General features: G+C 46.4%; 33 non-coding genes across 33 annotated transcripts; all 33 read right to left on the reverse strand.

Moving 5' to 3' along the window:
- Positions 1–21: 21 nt before the first annotated feature.
- Positions 22–94, reverse strand: Trnar-ucg (transfer RNA arginine (anticodon UCG)). Its single transcript has one exon. It is a non-coding gene; the product is annotated as a tRNA-Arg (tRNA).
- Positions 95–639: 545 nt separating this feature from the next.
- Positions 640–711, reverse strand: Trnat-agu (transfer RNA threonine (anticodon AGU)). The gene has a single exon. It is a non-coding gene; the product is annotated as a tRNA-Thr (tRNA).
- A 322-nt stretch (positions 712–1,033) lies between these two features.
- Positions 1,034–1,106, reverse strand: Trnak-cuu (transfer RNA lysine (anticodon CUU)). Its single transcript has one exon. It is a non-coding gene; the product is annotated as a tRNA-Lys (tRNA).
- A 362-nt stretch (positions 1,107–1,468) lies between these two features.
- Positions 1,469–1,541, reverse strand: Trnar-ucg (transfer RNA arginine (anticodon UCG)). Its single transcript has one exon. It is a non-coding gene; the product is annotated as a tRNA-Arg (tRNA).
- Positions 1,542–2,095: 554 nt separating this feature from the next.
- Trnat-agu (transfer RNA threonine (anticodon AGU)) lies at positions 2,096–2,167 on the reverse strand. The gene has a single exon. It is a non-coding gene; the product is annotated as a tRNA-Thr (tRNA).
- A 322-nt stretch (positions 2,168–2,489) lies between these two features.
- Trnak-cuu (transfer RNA lysine (anticodon CUU)) lies at positions 2,490–2,562 on the reverse strand. Its single transcript has one exon. It is a non-coding gene; the product is annotated as a tRNA-Lys (tRNA).
- A 5,228-nt stretch (positions 2,563–7,790) lies between these two features.
- On the reverse strand, positions 7,791–7,862 carry Trnat-agu (transfer RNA threonine (anticodon AGU)). Its single transcript has one exon. It is a non-coding gene; the product is annotated as a tRNA-Thr (tRNA).
- Positions 7,863–8,184: 322 nt separating this feature from the next.
- Trnak-cuu (transfer RNA lysine (anticodon CUU)) lies at positions 8,185–8,257 on the reverse strand. Its single transcript has one exon. It is a non-coding gene; the product is annotated as a tRNA-Lys (tRNA).
- Positions 8,258–8,619: 362 nt separating this feature from the next.
- Positions 8,620–8,692, reverse strand: Trnar-ucg (transfer RNA arginine (anticodon UCG)). Its single transcript has one exon. It is a non-coding gene; the product is annotated as a tRNA-Arg (tRNA).
- A 563-nt stretch (positions 8,693–9,255) lies between these two features.
- On the reverse strand, positions 9,256–9,327 carry Trnat-agu (transfer RNA threonine (anticodon AGU)). Its single transcript has one exon. It is a non-coding gene; the product is annotated as a tRNA-Thr (tRNA).
- Positions 9,328–9,649: 322 nt separating this feature from the next.
- On the reverse strand, positions 9,650–9,722 carry Trnak-cuu (transfer RNA lysine (anticodon CUU)). Its single transcript has one exon. It is a non-coding gene; the product is annotated as a tRNA-Lys (tRNA).
- A 362-nt stretch (positions 9,723–10,084) lies between these two features.
- Positions 10,085–10,157, reverse strand: Trnar-ucg (transfer RNA arginine (anticodon UCG)). Its single transcript has one exon. It is a non-coding gene; the product is annotated as a tRNA-Arg (tRNA).
- Positions 10,158–10,702: 545 nt separating this feature from the next.
- On the reverse strand, positions 10,703–10,774 carry Trnat-agu (transfer RNA threonine (anticodon AGU)). Its single transcript has one exon. It is a non-coding gene; the product is annotated as a tRNA-Thr (tRNA).
- Positions 10,775–11,096: 322 nt separating this feature from the next.
- Trnak-cuu (transfer RNA lysine (anticodon CUU)) lies at positions 11,097–11,169 on the reverse strand. The gene has a single exon. It is a non-coding gene; the product is annotated as a tRNA-Lys (tRNA).
- A 362-nt stretch (positions 11,170–11,531) lies between these two features.
- Positions 11,532–11,604, reverse strand: Trnar-ucg (transfer RNA arginine (anticodon UCG)). Its single transcript has one exon. It is a non-coding gene; the product is annotated as a tRNA-Arg (tRNA).
- Positions 11,605–12,182: 578 nt separating this feature from the next.
- Positions 12,183–12,254, reverse strand: Trnat-agu (transfer RNA threonine (anticodon AGU)). Its single transcript has one exon. It is a non-coding gene; the product is annotated as a tRNA-Thr (tRNA).
- Positions 12,255–12,576: 322 nt separating this feature from the next.
- Trnak-cuu (transfer RNA lysine (anticodon CUU)) lies at positions 12,577–12,649 on the reverse strand. Its single transcript has one exon. It is a non-coding gene; the product is annotated as a tRNA-Lys (tRNA).
- Positions 12,650–13,011: 362 nt separating this feature from the next.
- Positions 13,012–13,084, reverse strand: Trnar-ucg (transfer RNA arginine (anticodon UCG)). Its single transcript has one exon. It is a non-coding gene; the product is annotated as a tRNA-Arg (tRNA).
- Positions 13,085–13,629: 545 nt separating this feature from the next.
- Trnat-agu (transfer RNA threonine (anticodon AGU)) lies at positions 13,630–13,701 on the reverse strand. Its single transcript has one exon. It is a non-coding gene; the product is annotated as a tRNA-Thr (tRNA).
- Positions 13,702–14,023: 322 nt separating this feature from the next.
- On the reverse strand, positions 14,024–14,096 carry Trnak-cuu (transfer RNA lysine (anticodon CUU)). The gene has a single exon. It is a non-coding gene; the product is annotated as a tRNA-Lys (tRNA).
- A 362-nt stretch (positions 14,097–14,458) lies between these two features.
- Trnar-ucg (transfer RNA arginine (anticodon UCG)) lies at positions 14,459–14,531 on the reverse strand. Its single transcript has one exon. It is a non-coding gene; the product is annotated as a tRNA-Arg (tRNA).
- Positions 14,532–15,076: 545 nt separating this feature from the next.
- Trnat-agu (transfer RNA threonine (anticodon AGU)) lies at positions 15,077–15,148 on the reverse strand. The gene has a single exon. It is a non-coding gene; the product is annotated as a tRNA-Thr (tRNA).
- Positions 15,149–15,470: 322 nt separating this feature from the next.
- Positions 15,471–15,543, reverse strand: Trnak-cuu (transfer RNA lysine (anticodon CUU)). The gene has a single exon. It is a non-coding gene; the product is annotated as a tRNA-Lys (tRNA).
- Positions 15,544–15,905: 362 nt separating this feature from the next.
- On the reverse strand, positions 15,906–15,978 carry Trnar-ucg (transfer RNA arginine (anticodon UCG)). The gene has a single exon. It is a non-coding gene; the product is annotated as a tRNA-Arg (tRNA).
- Positions 15,979–16,523: 545 nt separating this feature from the next.
- Trnat-agu (transfer RNA threonine (anticodon AGU)) lies at positions 16,524–16,595 on the reverse strand. Its single transcript has one exon. It is a non-coding gene; the product is annotated as a tRNA-Thr (tRNA).
- A 322-nt stretch (positions 16,596–16,917) lies between these two features.
- Positions 16,918–16,990, reverse strand: Trnak-cuu (transfer RNA lysine (anticodon CUU)). Its single transcript has one exon. It is a non-coding gene; the product is annotated as a tRNA-Lys (tRNA).
- A 362-nt stretch (positions 16,991–17,352) lies between these two features.
- Trnar-ucg (transfer RNA arginine (anticodon UCG)) lies at positions 17,353–17,425 on the reverse strand. The gene has a single exon. It is a non-coding gene; the product is annotated as a tRNA-Arg (tRNA).
- A 545-nt stretch (positions 17,426–17,970) lies between these two features.
- On the reverse strand, positions 17,971–18,042 carry Trnat-agu (transfer RNA threonine (anticodon AGU)). The gene has a single exon. It is a non-coding gene; the product is annotated as a tRNA-Thr (tRNA).
- Positions 18,043–18,364: 322 nt separating this feature from the next.
- Trnak-cuu (transfer RNA lysine (anticodon CUU)) lies at positions 18,365–18,437 on the reverse strand. The gene has a single exon. It is a non-coding gene; the product is annotated as a tRNA-Lys (tRNA).
- Positions 18,438–18,799: 362 nt separating this feature from the next.
- On the reverse strand, positions 18,800–18,872 carry Trnar-ucg (transfer RNA arginine (anticodon UCG)). Its single transcript has one exon. It is a non-coding gene; the product is annotated as a tRNA-Arg (tRNA).
- Positions 18,873–19,432: 560 nt separating this feature from the next.
- Positions 19,433–19,504, reverse strand: Trnat-agu (transfer RNA threonine (anticodon AGU)). The gene has a single exon. It is a non-coding gene; the product is annotated as a tRNA-Thr (tRNA).
- Positions 19,505–19,826: 322 nt separating this feature from the next.
- Positions 19,827–19,899, reverse strand: Trnak-cuu (transfer RNA lysine (anticodon CUU)). Its single transcript has one exon. It is a non-coding gene; the product is annotated as a tRNA-Lys (tRNA).
- A 362-nt stretch (positions 19,900–20,261) lies between these two features.
- Trnar-ucg (transfer RNA arginine (anticodon UCG)) lies at positions 20,262–20,334 on the reverse strand. Its single transcript has one exon. It is a non-coding gene; the product is annotated as a tRNA-Arg (tRNA).
- Positions 20,335–20,580: the final 246 nt, after the last annotated feature.

A 20,580-nucleotide genomic window follows, 5' to 3' on the forward strand; every position in this document is an offset into this window, starting at 1 on the left:
TTTTGCAGAACTGGAAAAAGTCGACCGTGACAGGATTCGAACCTGCAATCTTCGGATCCGAAGTCCGACGCCTTATCCATTAGGCCACACGGTCACTGGCGCAATGTGCTTCCCCACACACACCTCATTTTCGCCATTTGTACGCTTGCCGGAATGAATTTCCCATCTTTGACGCAATTCTCCAATTTCAGTACTAAAAATGCGAAGCTACTTCTTGCTGTGTCCCATCGCAAGTTACATTCAAGCCCTTATGACGCTGATCAAGCAAGAGGTTGCAAATCAGCTTCAATCGCTTACTGCCATCTCAGTCGGTTGCAGAGGGTACGTCACCCTATGTCATACAATGGCGACTTGCCGCTATTACCAAAGCGGCGGCGGCGCCGCCGCCGCCGACGACGACGACAACCGCGAGGGTCTCTACCAGGGGTAGAAAATACATCACAAGAACTAAGTATTTCACGTCGGCATTCTCCAGAGACTGCCAAAAGCAGCAGTTTCTGGTGCCTACTTTAATAGCAGCATTCGCACTATTCATTTGCGAGAGCATTTCTTAAATACCGCACCCATTCATAATTCTTTTTATTCTTGACCGCTTTTTTCGAAAGGGCAAAGGTAGAAGGGGCTGTTACAAAATTCATTAGCTTCCTGTGAGGATCGAACTCACGACCTCTGGTTTACTAGACCAGCGCTCTGCCACTGAGCTAAGGAGGCGCCGCCTAGCGCACTTTTCTGGTACTTTATTCTTATGGACTAGTGAATCGGAGCCCTTCAGCTGGAAACGCACCGCATTAGCGACCATTATTTGTATTTAGTTAGCACAGCTGCTGCTTTCCTACACATCTCACACGATATCGATGTACACCTAAAATTCCAAAACAACACATTTATTTCATTTCAGAGTTACTTTCAGTTTCAAAAACCATTCCTCTGATATTAATACGAAGCTAGGCATCGTCTTAACCCGTTACGTTCATTACGCAATGCTCACGAGAGGGGCGCAGGTTGCATCCGCGTAGACACAAAGTTTTGCGCCCGCCCAGCGTGGGGCTCGAACCCACGACCCTGAGATTAAGAGTCTCATGCTCGACCGACTGAGCTAGCCGGGCCCCACACAACGTGTTACGAGCCATACAGTACTTATGGGACCTGCGACCATCTATGGAAGGTCCTTTTCACTACAGCTTATTTCCTGCTGCCACAAATGAGCTACAATCCTATTCAATGAACAATTGTAACAGATGCCTGTGGCGTAGCTCTTGGGTCCTGAATCAGACGCAGTAGTTCCAACAAAAACTCTCCTGATCGGCACTTTGCCGAAAATTTCGCTACAGAACCCCCTGTCTTGCTTGTGCTTCAGGTAGACGCCGGTTTGCAGCCAGGAAGCGGACAGCAGCAACTTTCAACTAGTTTTGTAGTACTCAAACAACACAGTGAAACAGCATGCATCTTTTGCAGAACTGGAAAAAGTCGACCGTGACAGGATTCGAACCTGCAATCTTCGGATCCGAAGTCCGACGCCTTATCCATTAGGCCACACGGTCACTGGCGCAATGTGCTTCCCCACACACACCTCATTTTCGCCATTTGTACGCTTGCCGGAATGAATTTCCCATCTTTGACGCAATTCTCCAATTTCAGTACTAAAAATGCGAAGCTACTTCTTGCTGTGTCCCATCGCAAGTTACATTCAAGCCCTTATGACGCTGATCAAGCAAGAGGTTGCAAATCAGCTTCAATCGCTTACTGCCATCTCAGTCGGTTGCAGAGGGTACGTCACCCTATGTCATACAATGGCGACTTGCCGCTATTACCAAAGCGGCGGCGGCGCCGACGACGACGACGACGACGACGACGACGACAACCGCGAGGGTCTCTACCAGGGGTAGAAAATACATCACAAGGACTAAGTATTTCACGTCGGCATTCTCCAGAGACTGCCAAAAGCAGCAGTTTCTGGTGCCTACTTTAATAGCAGCATTCGCACTATTCATTTGCGAGAGCATTTCTTAAATACCGCACCCATTCATAATTCTTTTTATTCTTGACCGCTTTTTTCGAAAGGGCAAAGGTAGAAGGGGCTGTTACAAAATTCATTTGCCTCCTGTGAGGATCGAACTCACAACCTCTGGTTTACTAGACCAGCGCTCTGCCACTGAGCTAAGGAGGCGCCGCCTAGCGCACTTTTCTGGTACTTTATTCTTATGGACTAGTGAATCGGAGCCCTTCAGCTGGAAACGCACCGCATTAGCGACCATTATTTGTATTTAGTTAGCACAGCTGCTGCTTTCCTACACATCTCACACGATATCGATGTACACCTAAAATTCCAAAACAACACATTTATTTCATTTCAGAGTTACTTTCAGCTTCGGAAACCATTCCTCTGATATTAATACGAAGCTAGGCATCGTCTTAACCCGTTACGTTCATTACGCAAGGCTCACGAGAGGGGCGCAGGTTGCATCCGCGTAGACACAAAATTTTGCTCCCGCCCAGCGTGGGGCTCGATCCCACGACCCTGAGATTAAGAGTCTCATGCTCGACCGACTGAGCTAGCCGGGCCCCACACAACGTGATACGAGCCATACAGTACTTATGGGACCTGCGACCATCTATGGAAGGTCCTTTTCACTACAGCTTATTTCCTGCTGCCACAAATGAGCTACAATCCTATTCAATGAACAATTGTAACAGATGCCTGTGGCGTAGCTCTTGGGTCCTGAATCAGACGCAGTAGTTCCAACAAAAACTCTCCTGATCGGCACTTTGCCGAAAATTTCGCTACAGAACCCCCTGTCTTGCTTGTGCTTCAGGTAGACGCCGGTTTGCAGCCAGGAAGCGGACAGCAGCAACTTTCAACTAGTTTTGTAGTACTCAAACAACACAGTGAAACAGCATGCATCTTTTGCAGAACTGGAAAAAGTCGACCGTGACAGGATTCGAACCTGCAATCTTCGGATCCGAAGTCCGACGCCTTATCCATTTTTTTTTTTTTTTTTTTTTTTAACCAATTGCGCCACTTTTTTTTTTTTTTTTTTTTTTTTTTTTTAATGCCTTATCCATTAGGCCACTTTTTTTTTTTTTTTTTTTTTTGTTATTGCCTTAGACCACTTTTTTTTTTTTTTTTTTTTTTTTTATGGAGTATAGAAGCTTAGCAGCATGAGGCAGGTGGAGGCAAAACGGGCAGGGGTCTGAGACTTGAGGCCTGGCCGTGATGTCTCCCCCAGTCCCGTTGCTGAGTTGCTTCATTATAATATTCTTGACTGAGTATGGAAACTATGCTTTGTGTTCATCCTTCTCCTGAACGGATTGATCCTTCGTTTTAGACAAGAAATTTAGTGCATGTTGAGGCATTAGCAATTGAAGCTGATAGCTTGTAGCGTGTGTGGTATTTATTTAGTTGATATATGTTATTCCCACTGCTGCTTAACAACAAAAAACATGCCTCTTTGTAACAGAAAAGTAATGCATGAAGCAATGGATGCTGATTGTGTATATTTGGTTGCTCTTGTTCTAGTTTTTTTTGTATTAATTTGTTTGTTTTATTTTCTTTTTTTTTTCTTGTAAGGGAAGAAACTTCATTGAATGCAAAAAATAAGTGTTATGGTAAGGCACTATTGCCATAGCCTTATTGTCGTCTTGATAGGTATAATAATAATAAAAAAAAAGAAGAAAAATCCTCTTCCATTAAAAGAAATGAGACTTCCATGTTAGTAATAAAATCGTAAAAAAAAACTTATCTGTTCCCTACGATGGTGATTTTTTTTATTGTTTTTTGTTCTTAATTTTTTTTCTTTTTTTTTCTTTTTAACTTTTTTTTGTTTTTTTTCGGCTCTTGCTGTGGAATGAACAAAATAGCCTTCTGAGTTAGCAGAGTATAACTGATGGGAATATGAAGCTGTAAAATTGTAATTTTTTTCCTGGTTTTTTAAAAAACATGCGTCCATTCGCTTGAAGAAATGATTTGTGTGTATCTCAGCTGCATGTCAACCAATGCCCAGTCGCTCAAATACTATTTTTAGCATATTGCCGTAGTTCTTCTTGTGATCTTTATATTTCAGGGCTCTATAAAAAGCAAACTTCAAGTTCACGTAAAACTCAATGGAATTGTCAGATCCCAGGTGATTAAGTACGTAATTCACATAGTGGCCCATTAACCAGTGGACGGAGTTGTTTTTTGCTGCGGGAAAATAGCGAGTCTGAGGCCTGAGGAATGTCACAGGGGGAAAATTTTCTACCGAAGATCTCGTAAGAAATGCAAGTTGTTCTCTAATCCAATTACAGATTTGTAGATTCCCACCGCACGTTAATCTGTGCACTAACGTATCGATCAGTTTGCATTTGAGACAGAGATTCGTTTCGCTAATGCCGATTGCATGTAGCCTTTCATTAGTGCTGATGGTCCCATTCACTGTTTTATACCATGTTGATTTGACGTCGGATGGAAGACCACGCATATGAATATTTTCCCATATGGCGTCCCAATCAAAATGTGGGTATTTGCTTTCTAATTTGTTTCTCCCCTCCATTTTCCTTCGAAGACACAGAATATCGCGGGCCGTGATCCGTCGTGAGTTGATTATGGCATTGCCAAGATAGCTGAGTTCCACAAAATATACTCGAACGTGCTGGAGCCGGTTATTTATTTTTTGCACATTCACCGGTGGCTGTAGACTTGCAGGCCTGACAACTTCAAATAATTTAGTTGTAATGCTGTCAGCGTGGTCGCTAAGGATAGTGGCGGTCCTTTTTATAAAAAGTGCAGACGCCTTATTTCTAATGTCAACTAAACCTAAACCTCCTTTCCTGGGATCTAAGGTCGCTGTTGTTGCAGCTACTCGGAATATTTCACCTCTCCACAGATAACTGGCAATGGTAGACATTATCTGTTTTCCAATCATTTTTGGTAACGGGAAGATCTGCGCTGTAAAGTAACCTTTGGAGAGGAGGCAGTTGTTAATGAAAAGTACCCTCTGAAACTGGTTCATATTACGGGAAAGGTTTTCTCTTGTTATTCCAAGAATTTGTCCTGACGTATTTCTCCAATTGATAGCTGCCATTTTCAATGGACAAGGCGTCAGCGTTATTCCCAGTGCTTTGCACTGGGTGACTTTTGTCGCCCAGGCTAATGTGATGTGTTGAAAACCCCGTAGGTTTAAAAGTTTGCTTTTGTTTGCGTTGAGACTCGCTCCGGAGACGCTACAGTACTTCTTAATTAGTATGTCCAATTTCGAAATGTCTTCGGCATTACGCACTACGACTCCGACATCATCGGCATAGGCGTTTATAACAGTTCGGTGAGCAGATAATGTGAGGCCAGTCAGGGTGACATGAACACTGCGGAGAAAAGGCTCTAAAGACAGCACGAAGAGGAGCATTGAGAGGGGGCTGCCTTGAGGCACGCCACGCCTGATCTGGATCTGCTTTGTCCTCTGGCTGTTGACTGAGATACAAGCGCTGATTCCTGTTGCAATATTTCTAATCACACTTAGGACGCGCTCATTAAAACCTATTTTCTTCAGTGTGGCATTAAGGAATCTATGATCCACACGATCAAAAGCTTTCTGGAAGTCAATAAACATGATAGCACATTTGATATTGGTCACAGCAGTGATTGCAATTACATCTCTATATTCAGCTATGCTTTTAAAAATACTCCTATTAGGAACACATGACTGGCATGGGCTTACTATCTTTGTAGCGAGCTGTGAAAGTCTGTTGTTTATAATTCTGCCGATGATTTTATAATCAGAGTTTAACAGAGAGATAGGACGAAAGTTATTAAGGTTTGTTTTTGCAGTAGTTTTTGGAATGAGTACTATTGTACTCTCTTTAAAAACAGAAGGTATCTGTTTTCCCTGAAGTACCTCGTTTGTGATTCGGGTAAACATGTCACCAATCAAAGGCCAGTATCGTATATAAAATTCAACAGGCAAACCATCCGGTCCCGGTGATTTCTTCAAAGGAGACTTGCAGATGGTTCTGTAGATTTCTTCGTTAGGACACTCGACGAGAAGGTTTTCGTTTTCCTCGTCCGACACCTGAGGAGCTATGGAACTAAGGTAATCATCGAAGGACTCTTCACATACAGGACTGACTGAGTATAGGTCTTCGTAATACTTGTGCACTGCATTGACGATGTCTCTCTGAGTCATGAGTGTCTCGCCATTTTCAGACTGAAGTCCATCGATGAAGGTGCGTCTCCTATTTCTTTCGTGCCTCAGTAGATGGTACAAGGAAGCATGTTCATCCTCCACGACTGTTTTAGCCTTTGATTTTATTTTCAGACCCTCCATCTGCTGTCTTTTAATGCTGAGCAATTTGGCCTTGGTTCGCTTGATATCTACCAGACGGATGTTGGAAGTGTCTGCCTGCTCGTATAGATTTCGCAGCATGGTGTAATAAAATTCTATGGAATTTTTCAAGTCTTTCGATCGTTGTGCACCATAATGGATGAGAACTTTTCGCAGTTTAGGCTTTGCCCTGTTGCACCACCAGTCTAGTACTGAGACATGCCTGTTTACGGAGCGGAGGCACATCGCCCACGCTTCTGTCAAACTTTCCTCTAGTCCGTCTTCCTGCATCAGTGACATGTTAAGGTGCCATTGACTTCTGAAACGACGAGTAGGTTGCGCAGTAAGGCTGACGGTAGCAAGCACGGCACTATGATCAGAAAAGTAGACAGGAGTCGTCTCCGCTTTAATGAAAGAGCTGACTAGACTTTGCGATATGTAGAGTCTGTCAATTCTACTTCGGGATTGAGGACCGATATATGTGAAAGCCACAAATGTGGGATACGTTAGTTCCCAAGCATCTTTAAGCTGTAAAACAGTGACAAAACGCTTCAATTCATTGCAGTTATTAAAATTTGGAACCTGGTCTTTTTTATTGATCACACAATTAAAATCACCGCCGATTATAAGATCCGTAGAGTTTTTCCGCATTAAATAAATGATCTCGTCTTTAAAGAACTGTGCTCTTGCCATTCTATTGGATGTGCCGGAAGGGGCATACAGATTGATAAGAGTAAAACCAAAGACTTTTATACCTATCGCTCTGCCGGATTCCAATCTTTCAATATCTGTGACAGGGATCCCCTCCCTGACTAAAATTGCTGTCCCTATGTTAGTGTCAAGCGAGACATTTGAAATAGACAAATATCCTGGCACTGTAAGGTTAGTGAGTACAACTTCTTGTAGGAAAACAATGTCCGTCCCTGACTCATATCCATTAGGCCACACGGTCACTGGCGCAATGTGCTTCCCCACACACACCTCATTTTCGCCATTTGTACGCTTGCCGGAATGAATTTCCCATCTTTGACGCAATTCTCCAATTTCAGTACTAAAAATGCGAAGCTACTTCTTGCTGTGTCCCATCGCAAGTTACATTCAAGCCCTTATGACGCTGATCAAGCAAGAGGTTGCAAATCAGCTTCAATCGCTTACTGCCATCTCAGTCGGTTGCAGAGGGTACGTCACCCTATGTCATACAATGGCGACTTGCCGCTATTACCAAAGTGGCGGCGGCGCCGCCGCCGCCGACGACGACGACAACCGCGAGGGTCTCTACCAGGGGTAGAAAATACATCACAAGAACTAAGTATTTCACGTCGGCATTCTCCAGAGACTGCCAAAAGCAGCAGTTTCTGGTGCCTACTTTAATAGCAGCATTCGCACTATTCATTTGCGAGAGCATTTCTTAAATACCGCACCCATTCATAATTCTTTTTATTCTTGACCGCTTTTTTCGAAAGGGCAAAGGTAGAAGGGGCTGTTACAAAATTCATTTGCCTCCTGTGAGGATCGAACTCACAACCTCTGGTTTACTAGACCAGCGCTCTGCCACTGAGCTAAGGAGGCGCCGCCTAGCGCACTTTTCTGGTACTTTATTCTTATGGACTAGTGAATCGGAGCCCTTCAGCTGGAAACGCACCGCATTAGCGACCATTATTTGTATTTAGTTAGCACAGCTGCTGCTTTCCTACACATCTCACACGATATCGATGTACACCTAAAATTCCAAAACAACACATTTATTTCATTTCAGAGTTACTTTCAGCTTCGGAAACCATTCCTCTGATATTAATACGAAGCTAGGCATCGTCTTAACCCGTTACGTTCATTACGCAAGGCTCACGAGAGGGGCGCAGGTTGCATCCGCGTAGACACAAAATTTTGCTCCCGCCCAGCGTGGGGCTCGATCCCACGACCCTGAGATTAAGAGTCTCATGCTCGACCGACTGAGCTAGCCGGGCCCCACACAACGTGATACGAGCCATACAGTACTTATGGGACCTGCGACCATCTATGGAAGGTCCTTTTCACTACAGCTTATTTCCTGCTGCCACAAATGAGCTACAATCCTATTCAATGAACAATTGTAACAGATGCCTGTGGCGTAGCTCTTGGGTCCTGAATCAGACGCAGTAGTTCCAACAAAAACTCTCCTGATCGGCACTTTGCCGAAAATTTCGCTACAGAACCCCCTGTCTTGCTTGTGCTTCGGGTAGACGCCGGTTTGCAGCCAGGAAGCGGACAGCAGCAACTTTCAACTAGTTTTGTAGTACTCAAACAACACAGTGAAACAGCATGCATCTTTTGCAGAACTGGAAAAAGTCGACCGTGACAGGATTCGAACCTGCAATCTTCGGATCCGAAGTCCGACGCCTTATCCATTAGGCCACACGGTCACTGGCGCAATGTGCTTCCCCACACACACCTCATTTTCGCCATTTGTACGCTTGCCGGAATGAATTTCCCATCTTTGACGCAATTCTCCAATTTCAGTACTAAAAATGCGAAGCTACTTCTTGCTGTGTCCCATCGCAAGTTACATTCAAGCCCTTATGACGCTGATCAAGCAAGAGGTTGCAAATCAGCTTCAATCGCTTACTGCCATCTCAGTCGGTTGCAGAGGGTACGTCACCCTATGTCATACAATGGCGACTTGCCGCTATTACCAAAGCGGCGGCGGCGCCGACGACGACGACGACGACGACGACGACGACGACGACGACAACCGCGAGGGTCTCTACCAGGGGTAGAAAATACATCACAAGGACTAAGTATTTCACGTCGGCATTCTCCAGAGACTGCCAAAAGCAGCAGTTTCTGGTGCCTACTTTAATAGCAGCATTCGCACTATTCATTTGCGAGAGCATTTCTTAAATACCGCACCCATTCATAATTCTTTTTATTCTTGACCGCTTTTTTCGAAAGGGCAAAGGTAGAAGGGGCTGTTACAAAATTCATTTGCCTCCTGTGAGGATCGAACTCACAACCTCTGGTTTACTAGACCAGCGCTCTGCCACTGAGCTAAGGAGGCGCCGCTTAGCGCACTTTTCTGGTACTTTATTCTTATGGACTAGTGAATCGGAGCCCTTCAGCTGGAAACGCACCGCATTAGCGACCATTATTTGTATTTAGTTAGCACAGCTGCTGCTTTCCTACACATCTCACACGATATCGATGTACACCTAAAATTCCAAAACAACACATTTATTTCATTTCAGAGTTACTTTCAGCTTCGGAAACCATTCCTCTGATATTAATACGAAGCTAGGCATCGTCTTAACCCGTTACGTTCATTACGCAAGGCTCACGAGAGGGGCGCAGGTTGCATCCGCGTAGACACAAAATTTTGCTCCCGCCCAGCGTGGGGCTCGATCCCACGACCCTGAGATTAAGAGTCTCATGCTCGACCGACTGAGCTAGCCGGGCCCCACACAACGTGATACGAGCCATACAGTACTTATGGGACCTGCGACCATCTATGGAAGGTCCTTTTCACTACAGCTTATTTCCTGCTGCCACAAATGAGCTACAATCCTATTCAATGAACAATTGTAACAGATGCCTGTGGCGTAGCTCTTGGGTCCTGAATCAGACGCAGTAGTTCCAACAAAAACTCTCCTGATCGGCACTTTGCCGAAAATTTCGCTACAGAACCCCCTGTCTTGCTTGTGCTTCAGGTAGACGCCGGTTTGCAGCCAGGAAGCGGACAGCAGCAACTTTCAACTAGTTTTGTAGTACTCAAACAACACAGTGAAACAGCATGCATCTTTTGCAGAACTGGAAAAAGTCGACCGTGACAGGATTCGAACCTGCAATCTTCGGATCCGAAGTCCGACGCCTTATCCATTAGGCCACACGGTCACTGGCGCAATGTGCTTCCCCACACACACCTCATTTTCGCCATTTGTACGCTTGCCGGAATGAATTTCCCATCTTTGACGCAATTCTCCAATTTCAGTACTAAAAATGCGAAGCTACTTCTTGCTGTGTCCCATCGCAAGTTACATTCAAGCCCTTATGACGCTGATCAAGCAAGAGGTTGCAAATCAGCTTCAATCGCTTACTGCCATCTCAGTCGGTTGCAGAGGGTACGTCACCCTATGTCATACAATGGCGACTTGCCGCTATTACCAAAGCGGCGGCGGCGCCGCCGCCGCCGACGACGACGACAACCGCGAGGGTCTCTACCAGGGGTAGAAAATACATCACAAGAACTAAGTATTTCACGTCGGCATTCTCCAGAGACTGCCAAAAGCAGCAGTTTCTGGTGCCTACTTTAATAGCAGCATTCGCACTATTCATTTGCGAGAGCATTTCTTAAATACCGCACCCATTCATAATTCATTTTATTCTTGACCGCTTTTTTCGAAAGGGCAAAGGTAGAAGGGGCTGTTACAAAATTCATTTGCCTCCTGTGAGGATCGAACTCACGACCTCTGGTTTACTAGACCAGCGCTCTGCCACTGAGCTAAGGAGGCGCCGCCTAGCGCACTTTTCTAGTACTTTATTCTTATGGACTAGTGAATCGGAGCCCTTCAGCTGGAAACGCACCGCATTAGCGACCATTATTTGTATTTAGTTAGCACAGCTGCTGCTTTCCTACACATCTCACACGATATCGATGTACACCTAAAATTCCAAAACAACACATTTATTTCATTTCAGAGTTACTTTCAGTTTCAAAAATCATTCCTCTGATATTAATACGAAGCTAGGCATCGTCTTAACCCGTTACGTTCATTACGCAAGGCTCACGAGAGGGGCGCAGGTTGCATCCGCGTAGACACAAAATTTTGCGCCCGCCCAGCGTGGGGCTCGAACCCACGACCCTGAGATTAAGAGTCTCATGCTCGACCGACTGAGCTAGCCGGGCCCCACACAACGTGTTACGAGCCATACAGTACTTATGGGACCTGCGACCATCTATGGAAGGTCCTTTTCACTACAGCTTATTTCCTGCTGCCACAAATGAGCTACAATCCTATTCAATGAACAATTGTAACAGATGCCTGTGGCGTAGCTCTTGGGTCCTGAATCAGACGCAGTAGTTCCAACAAAAACTCTCCTGATCGGCACTTTGCCGAAAATTTCGCTACAGAACCCCCTGTCTTGCTTGTGCTTCAGGTAGACGCCGGTTTGCAGCCAGGAAGCGGACAGCAGCAACTTTCAACTAGTTTTGTAGTACTCAAACAACACAGTGAAACAGCATGCATCTTTTGCAGAACTGGAAAAAGACGACCGTGACAGGATTCGAACCTGCAATCTTCGGATCCGAAGTCCGACGCCTTATCCATTAGGCCACACGGTCACTGGCGCAATGTGCTTCCCCACACACACCTCATTTGCGCCATTTGTACGCTTGCCGGAATGAATTTCCCATCTTTGACGCAATTCTCCAATTTCAGTACTAAAAATGCGAAGCTACTTCTTGCTGTGTCCCATCGCAAGTTACATTCAAGCCCTTATGACGCTGATCAAGCAAGAGGTTGCAAATCAGCTTCAATCGCTTACTGCCATCTCAGCCGGTTGCAGAGGGTACGTCACCCTATGTCATACAATGGCGACTTGCCGCTATTACCAAAGCGGCGGCGGCGCCGCCGACGACGACGACGACGACGACGACGACGACGACGACGACGACGACGACGACAACCGCGAGGGTCTCTACCAGGGGTAGAAAATACATCACAAGGACTAAGTATTTCACGTCGGCATTCTCCAGAGACTGCCAAAAGCAGCAGTTTCTGGTGCCTACTTTAATAGCAGCATTCGCACTATTCATTTGCGAGAGCATTTCTTAAATACCGCACCCATTCATAATTCTTTTTATTCTTGACCGCTTTTTTCGAAAGGGCAAAGGTAGAAGGGGCTGTTACAAAATTCATTTGCCTCCTGTGAGGATCGAACTCACAACCTCTGGTTTACTAGACCAGCGCTCTGCCACTGAGCTAAGGAGGCGCCGCCTAGCGCACTTTTCTGGTACTTTATTCTTATGGACTAGTGAATCGGAGCCCTTCAGCTGGAAACGCACCGCATTAGCGACCATTATTTGTATTTAGTTAGCACAGCTGCTGCTTTCCTACACATGTCACACGATATCGATGTACACCTAAAATTCCAAAACAACACATTTATTTCATTTCAGAGTTACTTTCAGCTTCGGAAACCATTCCTCTGATATTAATACGAAGCTAGGCATCGTCTTAACCCGTTACGTTCATTACGCAAGGCTCACGAGAGGGGCGCAGGTTGCATCCGCGTAGACACAAAATTTTGCTCCCGCCCAGCGTGGGGCTCGATCCCACGACCCTGAGATTAAGAGTCTCATGCTCGACCGACTGAGCTAGCCGGGCCCCACACAACGTGATACGAGCCATACAGTACTTATGGGACCTGCGACCATCTATGGAAGGTCCTTTTCACTACAGCTTATTTCCTGCTGCCACAAATGAGCTACAATCCTATTCAATGAACAATTGTAACAGATGCCTGTGGCGTAGCTCTTGGGTCCTGAATCAGACGCAGTAGTTCCAACAAAAACTCTCCTGATCGGCACTTTGCCGAAAATTTCGCTACAGAACCCCCTGTCTTGCTTGTGCTTCAGGTACACGCCGGTTTGCAGCCAGGAAGCGGACAGCAGCAACTTTCAACTAGTTTTGTAGTACTCAAACAACACAGTGAAACAGCATGCATCTTTTGCAGAACTGGAAAAAGTCGACCGTGACAGGATTCGAACCTGCAATCTTCGGATCCGAAGTCCGACGCCTTATCCATTAGGCCACACGGTCACTGGCGCAATGTGCTTCCCCACACACACCTCATTTTCGCCATTTGTACGCTTGCCGGAATGAATTTCCCATCTTTGACGCAATTCTCCAATTTCAGTACTAAAAATGCGAAGCTACTTCTTGCTGTGTCCCATCGCAAGTTACATTCAAGCCCTTATGACGCTGATCAAGCAAGAGGTTGCATATCAGCTTCAATCGCTTACTGCCATCTCAGTCGGTTGCAGAGGGTACGTCACCCTATGTCATACAATGGCGACTTGCCGCTATTACCAAAGCGGCGGCGGCGCCGCCGCCGCCGACGACGACGACAACCGCGAGGGTCTCTACCAGGGGTAGAAAATACATCACAAGAACTAAGTATTTCACGTCGGCATTCTCCAGAGACTGCCAAAAGCAGCAGTTTCTGGTGCCTACTTTAATAGCAGCATTCGCACTATTCATTTGCGAGAGCATTTCTTAAATACCGCACCCATTCATAATTCATTTTATTCTTGACCGCTTTTTTCGAAAGGGCAAAGGTAGAAGGGGCTGTTACAAAATTCATTTGCCTCCTGTGAGGATCGAACTCACGACCTCTGGTTTACTAGACCAGCGCTCTGCCACTGAGCTAAGGAGGCGCCGCCTAGCGCACTTTTCTAGTACTTTATTCTTATGGACTAGTGAATCGGAGCCCTTCAGCTGGAAACGCACCGCATTAGCGACCATTATTTGTATTTAGTTAGCACAGCTGCTGCTTTCCTACACATCTCACACGATATCGATGTACACCTAAAATTCCAAAACAACACATTTATTTCATTTCAGAGTTACTTTCAGTTTCAAAAACCATTCCTCTGATATTAATACGAAGCTAGGCATCGTCTTAACCCGTTACGTTCATTACGCAAGGCTCACGAGAGGGGCGCAGGTTGCATCCGCGTAGACACAAAATTTTGCGCCCGCCCAGCGTGGGGCTCGAACCCACGACCCTGAGATTAAGAGTCTCATGCTCGACCGACTGAGCTAGCCGGGCCCCACACAACGTGTTACGAGCCATACAGTACTTATGGGACCTGCGACCATCTTTGGAAGGTCCTTTTCACTACAGCTTATTTCCTGCTGCCACAAATGAGCTACAATCCTATTCAATGAACAATTGTAACAGATGCCTGTGGCGTAGCTCTTGGGTCCTGAATCAGACGCAGTAGTTCCAACAAAAACTCTCCTGATCGGCACTTTGCCGAAAATTTCGCTACAGAACCCCCTGTCTTGCTTGTGCTTCAGGTAGACGCCGGTTTGCAGCCAGGAAGCGGACAGCAGCAACTTTCAACTAGTTTTGTAGTACTCAAACAACACAGTGAAACAGCATGCATCTTTTGCAGAACTGGAAAAAGTCGACCGTGACAGGATTCGAACCTGCAATCTTCGGATCCGAAGTCCGACGCCTTATCCATTAGGCCACACGGTCACTGGCGCAATGTGCTTCCCCACACACACCTCATTTTCGCCATTTGTACGCTTGCCGGAATGAATTTCCCATCTTTGACGCAATTCTCCAATTTCAGTACTAAAAATGCGAAGCTACTTCTTGCTGTGTCCCATCGCAAGTTACATTCAAGCCCTTATGACGCTGATCAAGCAAGAGGTTGCAAATCAGCTTCAATCGCTTACTGCCATCTCAGTCGGTTGCAGAGGGTACGTCACCCTATGTCATACAATGGCGACTTGCCGCTATTACCAAAGCGGCGGCGGCGCCGCCGCCGCCGACGACGACGACAACCGCGAGGGTCTCTACCAGGGGTAGAAAATACATCACAAGAACTAAGTATTTCACGTCGGCATTCTCCAGAGACTGCCAAAAGCAGCAGTTTCTGGTGCCTACTTTAATAGCAGCATTCGCACTATTCATTTGCGAGAGCATTTCTTAAATACCGCACCCATTCATAATTCATTTTATTCTTGACCGCTTTTTTCGAAAGGGCAAAGGTAGAAGGGGCTGTTACAAAATTCATTTGCCTCCTGTGAGGATCGAACTCACGACCTCTGGTTTACTAGACCAGCGCTCTGCCACTGAGCTAAGGAGGCGCCGCCTAGCGCACTTTTCTAGTACTTTATTCTTATGGACTAGTGAATCGGAGCCCTTCAGCTGGAAACGCACCGCATTAGCGACCATTATTTGTATTTAGTTAGCACAGCTGCTGCTTTCCTACACATCTCACACGATATCGATGTACACCTAAAATTCCAAAACAACACATTTATTTCATTTCAGAGTTACTTTCAGCTTCGGAAACCATTCCTCTGATATTAATACGAAGCTAGGCATCGTCTTAACCCGTTACGTTCATTACGCAAGGCTCACGAGAGGGGCGCAGGTTGCATCCGCGTAGACACAAAATTTTGCTCCCGCCCAGCGTGGGGCTCGATCCCACGACCCTGAGATTAAGAGTCTCATGCTCGACCGACTGAGCTAGCCGGGCCCCACACAACGTGATACGAGCCATACAGTACTTATGGGACCTGCGACCATCTATGGAAGGTCCTTTTCACTACAGCTTATTTCCTGCTGCCACAAATGAGCTACAATCCTATTCAATGAACAATTGTAACAGATGCCTGTGGCGTAGCTCTTGGGTCCTGAATCAGACGCAGTAGTTCCAACAAAAACTCTCCTGATCGGCACTTTGCCGAAAATTTCGCTACAGAACCCCCTGTCTTGCTTGTGCTTCAGGTACACGCCGGTTTGCAGCCAGGAAGCGGACAGCAGCAACTTTCAACTAGTTTTGTAGTACTCAAACAACACAGTGAAACAGCATGCATCTTTTGCAGAACTGGAAAAAGTCGACCGTGACAGGATTCGAACCTGCAATCTTCGGATCCGAAGTCCGACGCCTTATCCATTAGGCCACACGGTCACTGGCGCAATGTGCTTCCCCACACACACCTCATTTTCGCCATTTGTACGCTTGCCGGAATGAATTTCCCATCTTTGACGCAATTCTCCAATTTCAGTACTAAAAATGCGAAGCTACTTCTTGCTGTGTCCCATCGCAAGTTACATTCAAGCCCTTATGACGCTGATCAAGCAAGAGGTTGCATATCAGCTTCAATCGCTTACTGCCATCTCAGTCGGTTGCAGAGGGTACGTCACCCTATGTCATACAATGGCGACTTGCCGCTATTACCAAAGCGGCGGCGGCGCCGCCGCCGCCGACGACGACGACAACCGCGAGGGTCTCTACCAGGGGTAGAAAATACATCACAAGAACTAAGTATTTCACGTCGGCATTCTCCAGAGACTGCCAAAAGCAGCAGTTTCTGGTGCCTACTTTAATAGCAGCATTCGCACTATTCATTTGCGAGAGCATTTCTTAAATACCGCACCCATTCATAATTCATTTTATTCTTGACCGCTTTTTTCGAAAGGGCAAAGGTAGAAGGGGCTGTTACAAAATTCATTTGCCTCCTGTGAGGATCGAACTCACGACCTCTGGTTTACTAGACCAGCGCTCTGCCACTGAGCTAAGGAGGCGCCGCCTAGCGCACTTTTCTAGTACTTTATTCTTATGGACTAGTGAATCGGAGCCCTTCAGCTGGAAACGCACCGCATTAGCGACCATTATTTGTATTTAGTTAGCACCGCTGCTGCTTTCCTACACATCTCACACGATATCGATGTACACCTAAAATTCCAAAACAACACATTTATTTCATTTCAGAGTTACTTTCAGTTTCAAAAACCATTCCTCTGATATTAATACGAAGCTAGGCATCGTCTTAACCCGTTACGTTCATTACGCAAGGCTCACGAGAGGGGCGCAGGTTGCATCCGCGTAGACACAAAATTTTGCGCCCGCCCAGCGTGGGGCTCGAACCCACGACCCTGAGATTAAGAGTCTCATGCTCGACCGACTGAGCTAGCCGGGCCCCACACAACGTGTTACGAGCCATACAGTACTTATGGGACCTGCGACCATCTTTGGAAGGTCCTTTTCACTACAGCTTATTTCCTGCTGCCACAAATGAGCTACAATCCTATTCAATGAACAATTGTAACAGATGCCTGTGGCGTAGCTCTTGGGTCCTGAATCAGACGCAGTAGTTCCAACAAAAACTCTCCTGATCGGCACTTTGCCGAAAATTTCGCTACAGAACCCCCTGTCTTGCTTGTGCTTCAGGTAGACGCCGGTTTGCAGCCAGGAAGCGGACAGCAGCAACTTTCAACTAGTTTTGTAGTACTCAAACAACACAGTGAAACAGCATGCATCTTTTGCAGAACTGGAAAAAGTCGACCGTGACAGGATTCGAACCTGCAATCTTCGGATCCGAAGTCCGACGCCTTATCCATTAGGCCACACGGTCACTGGCGCAATGTGCTTCCCCACACACACCTCATTTTCGCCATTTGTACGCTTGCCGGAATGAATTTCCCATCTTTGACGCAATTCTCCAATTTCAGTACTAAAAATGCGAAGCTACTTCTTGCTGTGTCCCATCGCAAGTTACATTCAAGCCCTTATGACGCTGATCAAGCAAGAGGTTGCAAATCAGCTTCAATCGCTTACTGCCATCTCAGTCGGTTGCAGAGGGTACGTCACCCTATGTCATACAATGGCGACTTGCCGCTATTACCAAAGCGGCGGCGGCGCCGCCGCCGCCGACGACGACGACAACCGCGAGGGTCTCTACCAGGGGTAGAAAATACATCACAAGAACTAAGTATTTCACGTCGGCATTCTCCAGAGACTGCCAAAAGCAGCAGTTTCTGGTGCCTACTTTAATAGCAGCATTCGCACTATTCATTTGCGAGAGCATTTCTTAAATACCGCACCCATTCATAATTCATTTTATTCTTGACCGCTTTTTTCGAAAGGGCAAAGGTAGAAGGGGCTGTTACAAAATTCATTTGCCTCCTGTGAGGATCGAACTCACGACCTCTGGTTTACTAGACCAGCGCTCTGCCACTGAGCTAAGGAGGCGCCGCCTAGCGCACTTTTCTAGTACTTTATTCTTATGGACTAGTGAATCGGAGCCCTTCAGCTGGAAACGCACCGCATTAGCGACCATTATTTGTATTTAGTTAGCACAGCTGCTGCTTTCCTACACATCTCACACGATATCGATGTACACCTAAAATTCCAAAACAACACATTTATTTCATTTCAGAGTTACTTTCAGTTTCAAAAACCATTCCTCTGATATTAATACGAAGCTAGGCATCGTCTTAACCCGTTACGTTCATTACGCAAGGCTCACGAGAGGGGCGCAGGTTGCATCCGCGTAGACACAAAATTTTGCGCCCGCCCAGCGTGGGGCTCGAACCCACGACCCTGAGATTAAGAGTCTCATGCTCGACCGACTGAGCTAGCCGGGCCCCACACAACGTGTTACGAGCCATACAGTACTTATGGGACCTGCGACCATCTTTGGAAGGTCCTTTTCACTACAGCTTATTTCCTGCTGCCACAAATGAGCTACAATCCTATTCAATGAACAATTGTAACAGATGCCTGTGGCGTAGCTCTTGGGTCCTGAATCAGACGCAGTAGTTCCAACAAAAACTCTCCTGATCGGCACTTTGCCGAAAATTTCGCTACAGAACCCCCTGTCTTGCTTGTGCTTCAGGTAGACGCCGGTTTGCAGCCAGGAAGCGGACAGCAGCAACTTTCAACTAGTTTTGTAGTACTCAAACAACACAGTGAAACAGCATGCATCTTTTGCAGAACTGGAAAAAGTCGACCGTGACAGGATTCGAACCTGCAATCTTCGGATCCGAAGTCCGACGCCTTATCCATTAGGCCACACGGTCACTGGCGCAATGTGCTTCCCCACACACACCTCATTTTCGCCATTTGTACGCTTGCCGGAATGAATTTCCCATCTTTGACGCAATTCTCCAATTTCAGTACTAAAAATGCGAAGCTACTTCTTGCTGTGTCCCATCGCAAGTTACATTCAAGCCCTTATGACGCTGATCAAGCAAGAGGTTGCAAATCAGCTTCAATCGCTTACTGCCATCTCAGTCGGTTGCAGAGGGTACGTCACCCTATGTCATACAATGGCGACTTGCCGCTATTACCAAAGCGGCGGCGGCGCCGCCGCCGACGACGACGACGACGACGACGACGACGACAACCGCGAGGGTCTCTACCAGGGGTAGAAAATACATCACAAGGACTAAGTATTTCACGTCGGCATTCTCCAGAGACTGCCAAAAGCAGCAGTTTCTGGTGCCTACTTTAATAGCAGCATTCGCACTATTCATTTGCGAGAGCATTTCTTAAATACCGCACCCATTCATAATTCTTTTTATTCTTGACCGCTTTTTTCGAAAGGGCAAAGGTAGAAGGGGCTGTTACAAAATTCATTTGCCTCCTGTGAGGATCGAACTCACAACCTCTGGTTTACTAGACCAGCGCTCTGCCACTGAGCTAAGGAGGCGCCGCCTAGCGCACTTTTCTGGTACTTTATTCTTATGGACTAGTGAATCGGAGCCCTTCAGCTGGAAACGCACCGCATTAGCGACCATTATTTGTATTTAGTTAGCACAGCTGCTGCTTTCCTACACATCTCACACGATATCGATGTACACCTAAAATTCCAAAACAACACATTTATTTCATTTCAGAGTTACTTTCAGCTTCGGAAACCATTCCTCTGATATTAATACGAAGCTAGGCATCGTCTTAACCCGTTACGTTCATTACGCAAGGCTCACGAGAGGGGCGCAGGTTGCATCCGCGTAGACACAAAATTTTGCTCCCGCCCAGCGTGGGGCTCGATCCCACGACCCTGAGATTAAGAGTCTCATGCTCGACCGACTGAGCTAGCCGGGCCCCACACAACGTGATACGAGCCATACAGTACTTATGGGACCTGCGACCATCTATGGAAGGTCCTTTTCACTACAGCTTATTTCCTGCTGCCACAAATGAGCTACAATCCTATTCAATGAACAATTGTAACAGATGCCTGTGGCGTAGCTCTTGGGTCCTGAATCAGACGCAGTAGTTCCAACAAAAACTCTCCTGATCGGCACTTTGCCGAAAATTTCGCTACAGAACCCCCTGTCTTGCTTGTGCTTCAGGTAGACGCCGGTTTGCAGCCAGGAAGCGGACAGCAGCAACTTTCAACTAGTTTTGTAGTACTCAAACAACACAGTGAAACAGCATGCATCTTTTGCAGAACTGGAAAAAGTCGACCGTGACAGGATTCGAACCTGCAATCTTCGGATCCGAAGTCCGACGCCTTATCCATTAGGCCACACGGTCACTGGCGCAATGTGCTTCCCCACACACACCTCATTTTCGCCATTTGTACGCTTGCCGGAATGAATTTCCCATCTTTGACGCAATTCTCCAATTTCAGTACTAAAAATGCGAAGCTACTTCTTGCTGTGTCCCATCGCAAGTTACATTCAAGCCCTTATGACGCTGATCAAGCAAGAGGTTGCATATCAGCTTCAATCGCTTACTGCCATCTCAGTCGGTTGCAGAGGGTACGTCACCCTATGTCAT

This window comes from Schistocerca serialis, chromosome 7, assembly GCF_023864345.2.
Source record: "Schistocerca serialis cubense isolate TAMUIC-IGC-003099 chromosome 7, iqSchSeri2.2, whole genome shotgun sequence".
NCBI classification, from domain to species: domain Eukaryota; kingdom Metazoa; phylum Arthropoda; class Insecta; order Orthoptera; family Acrididae; genus Schistocerca; species Schistocerca serialis.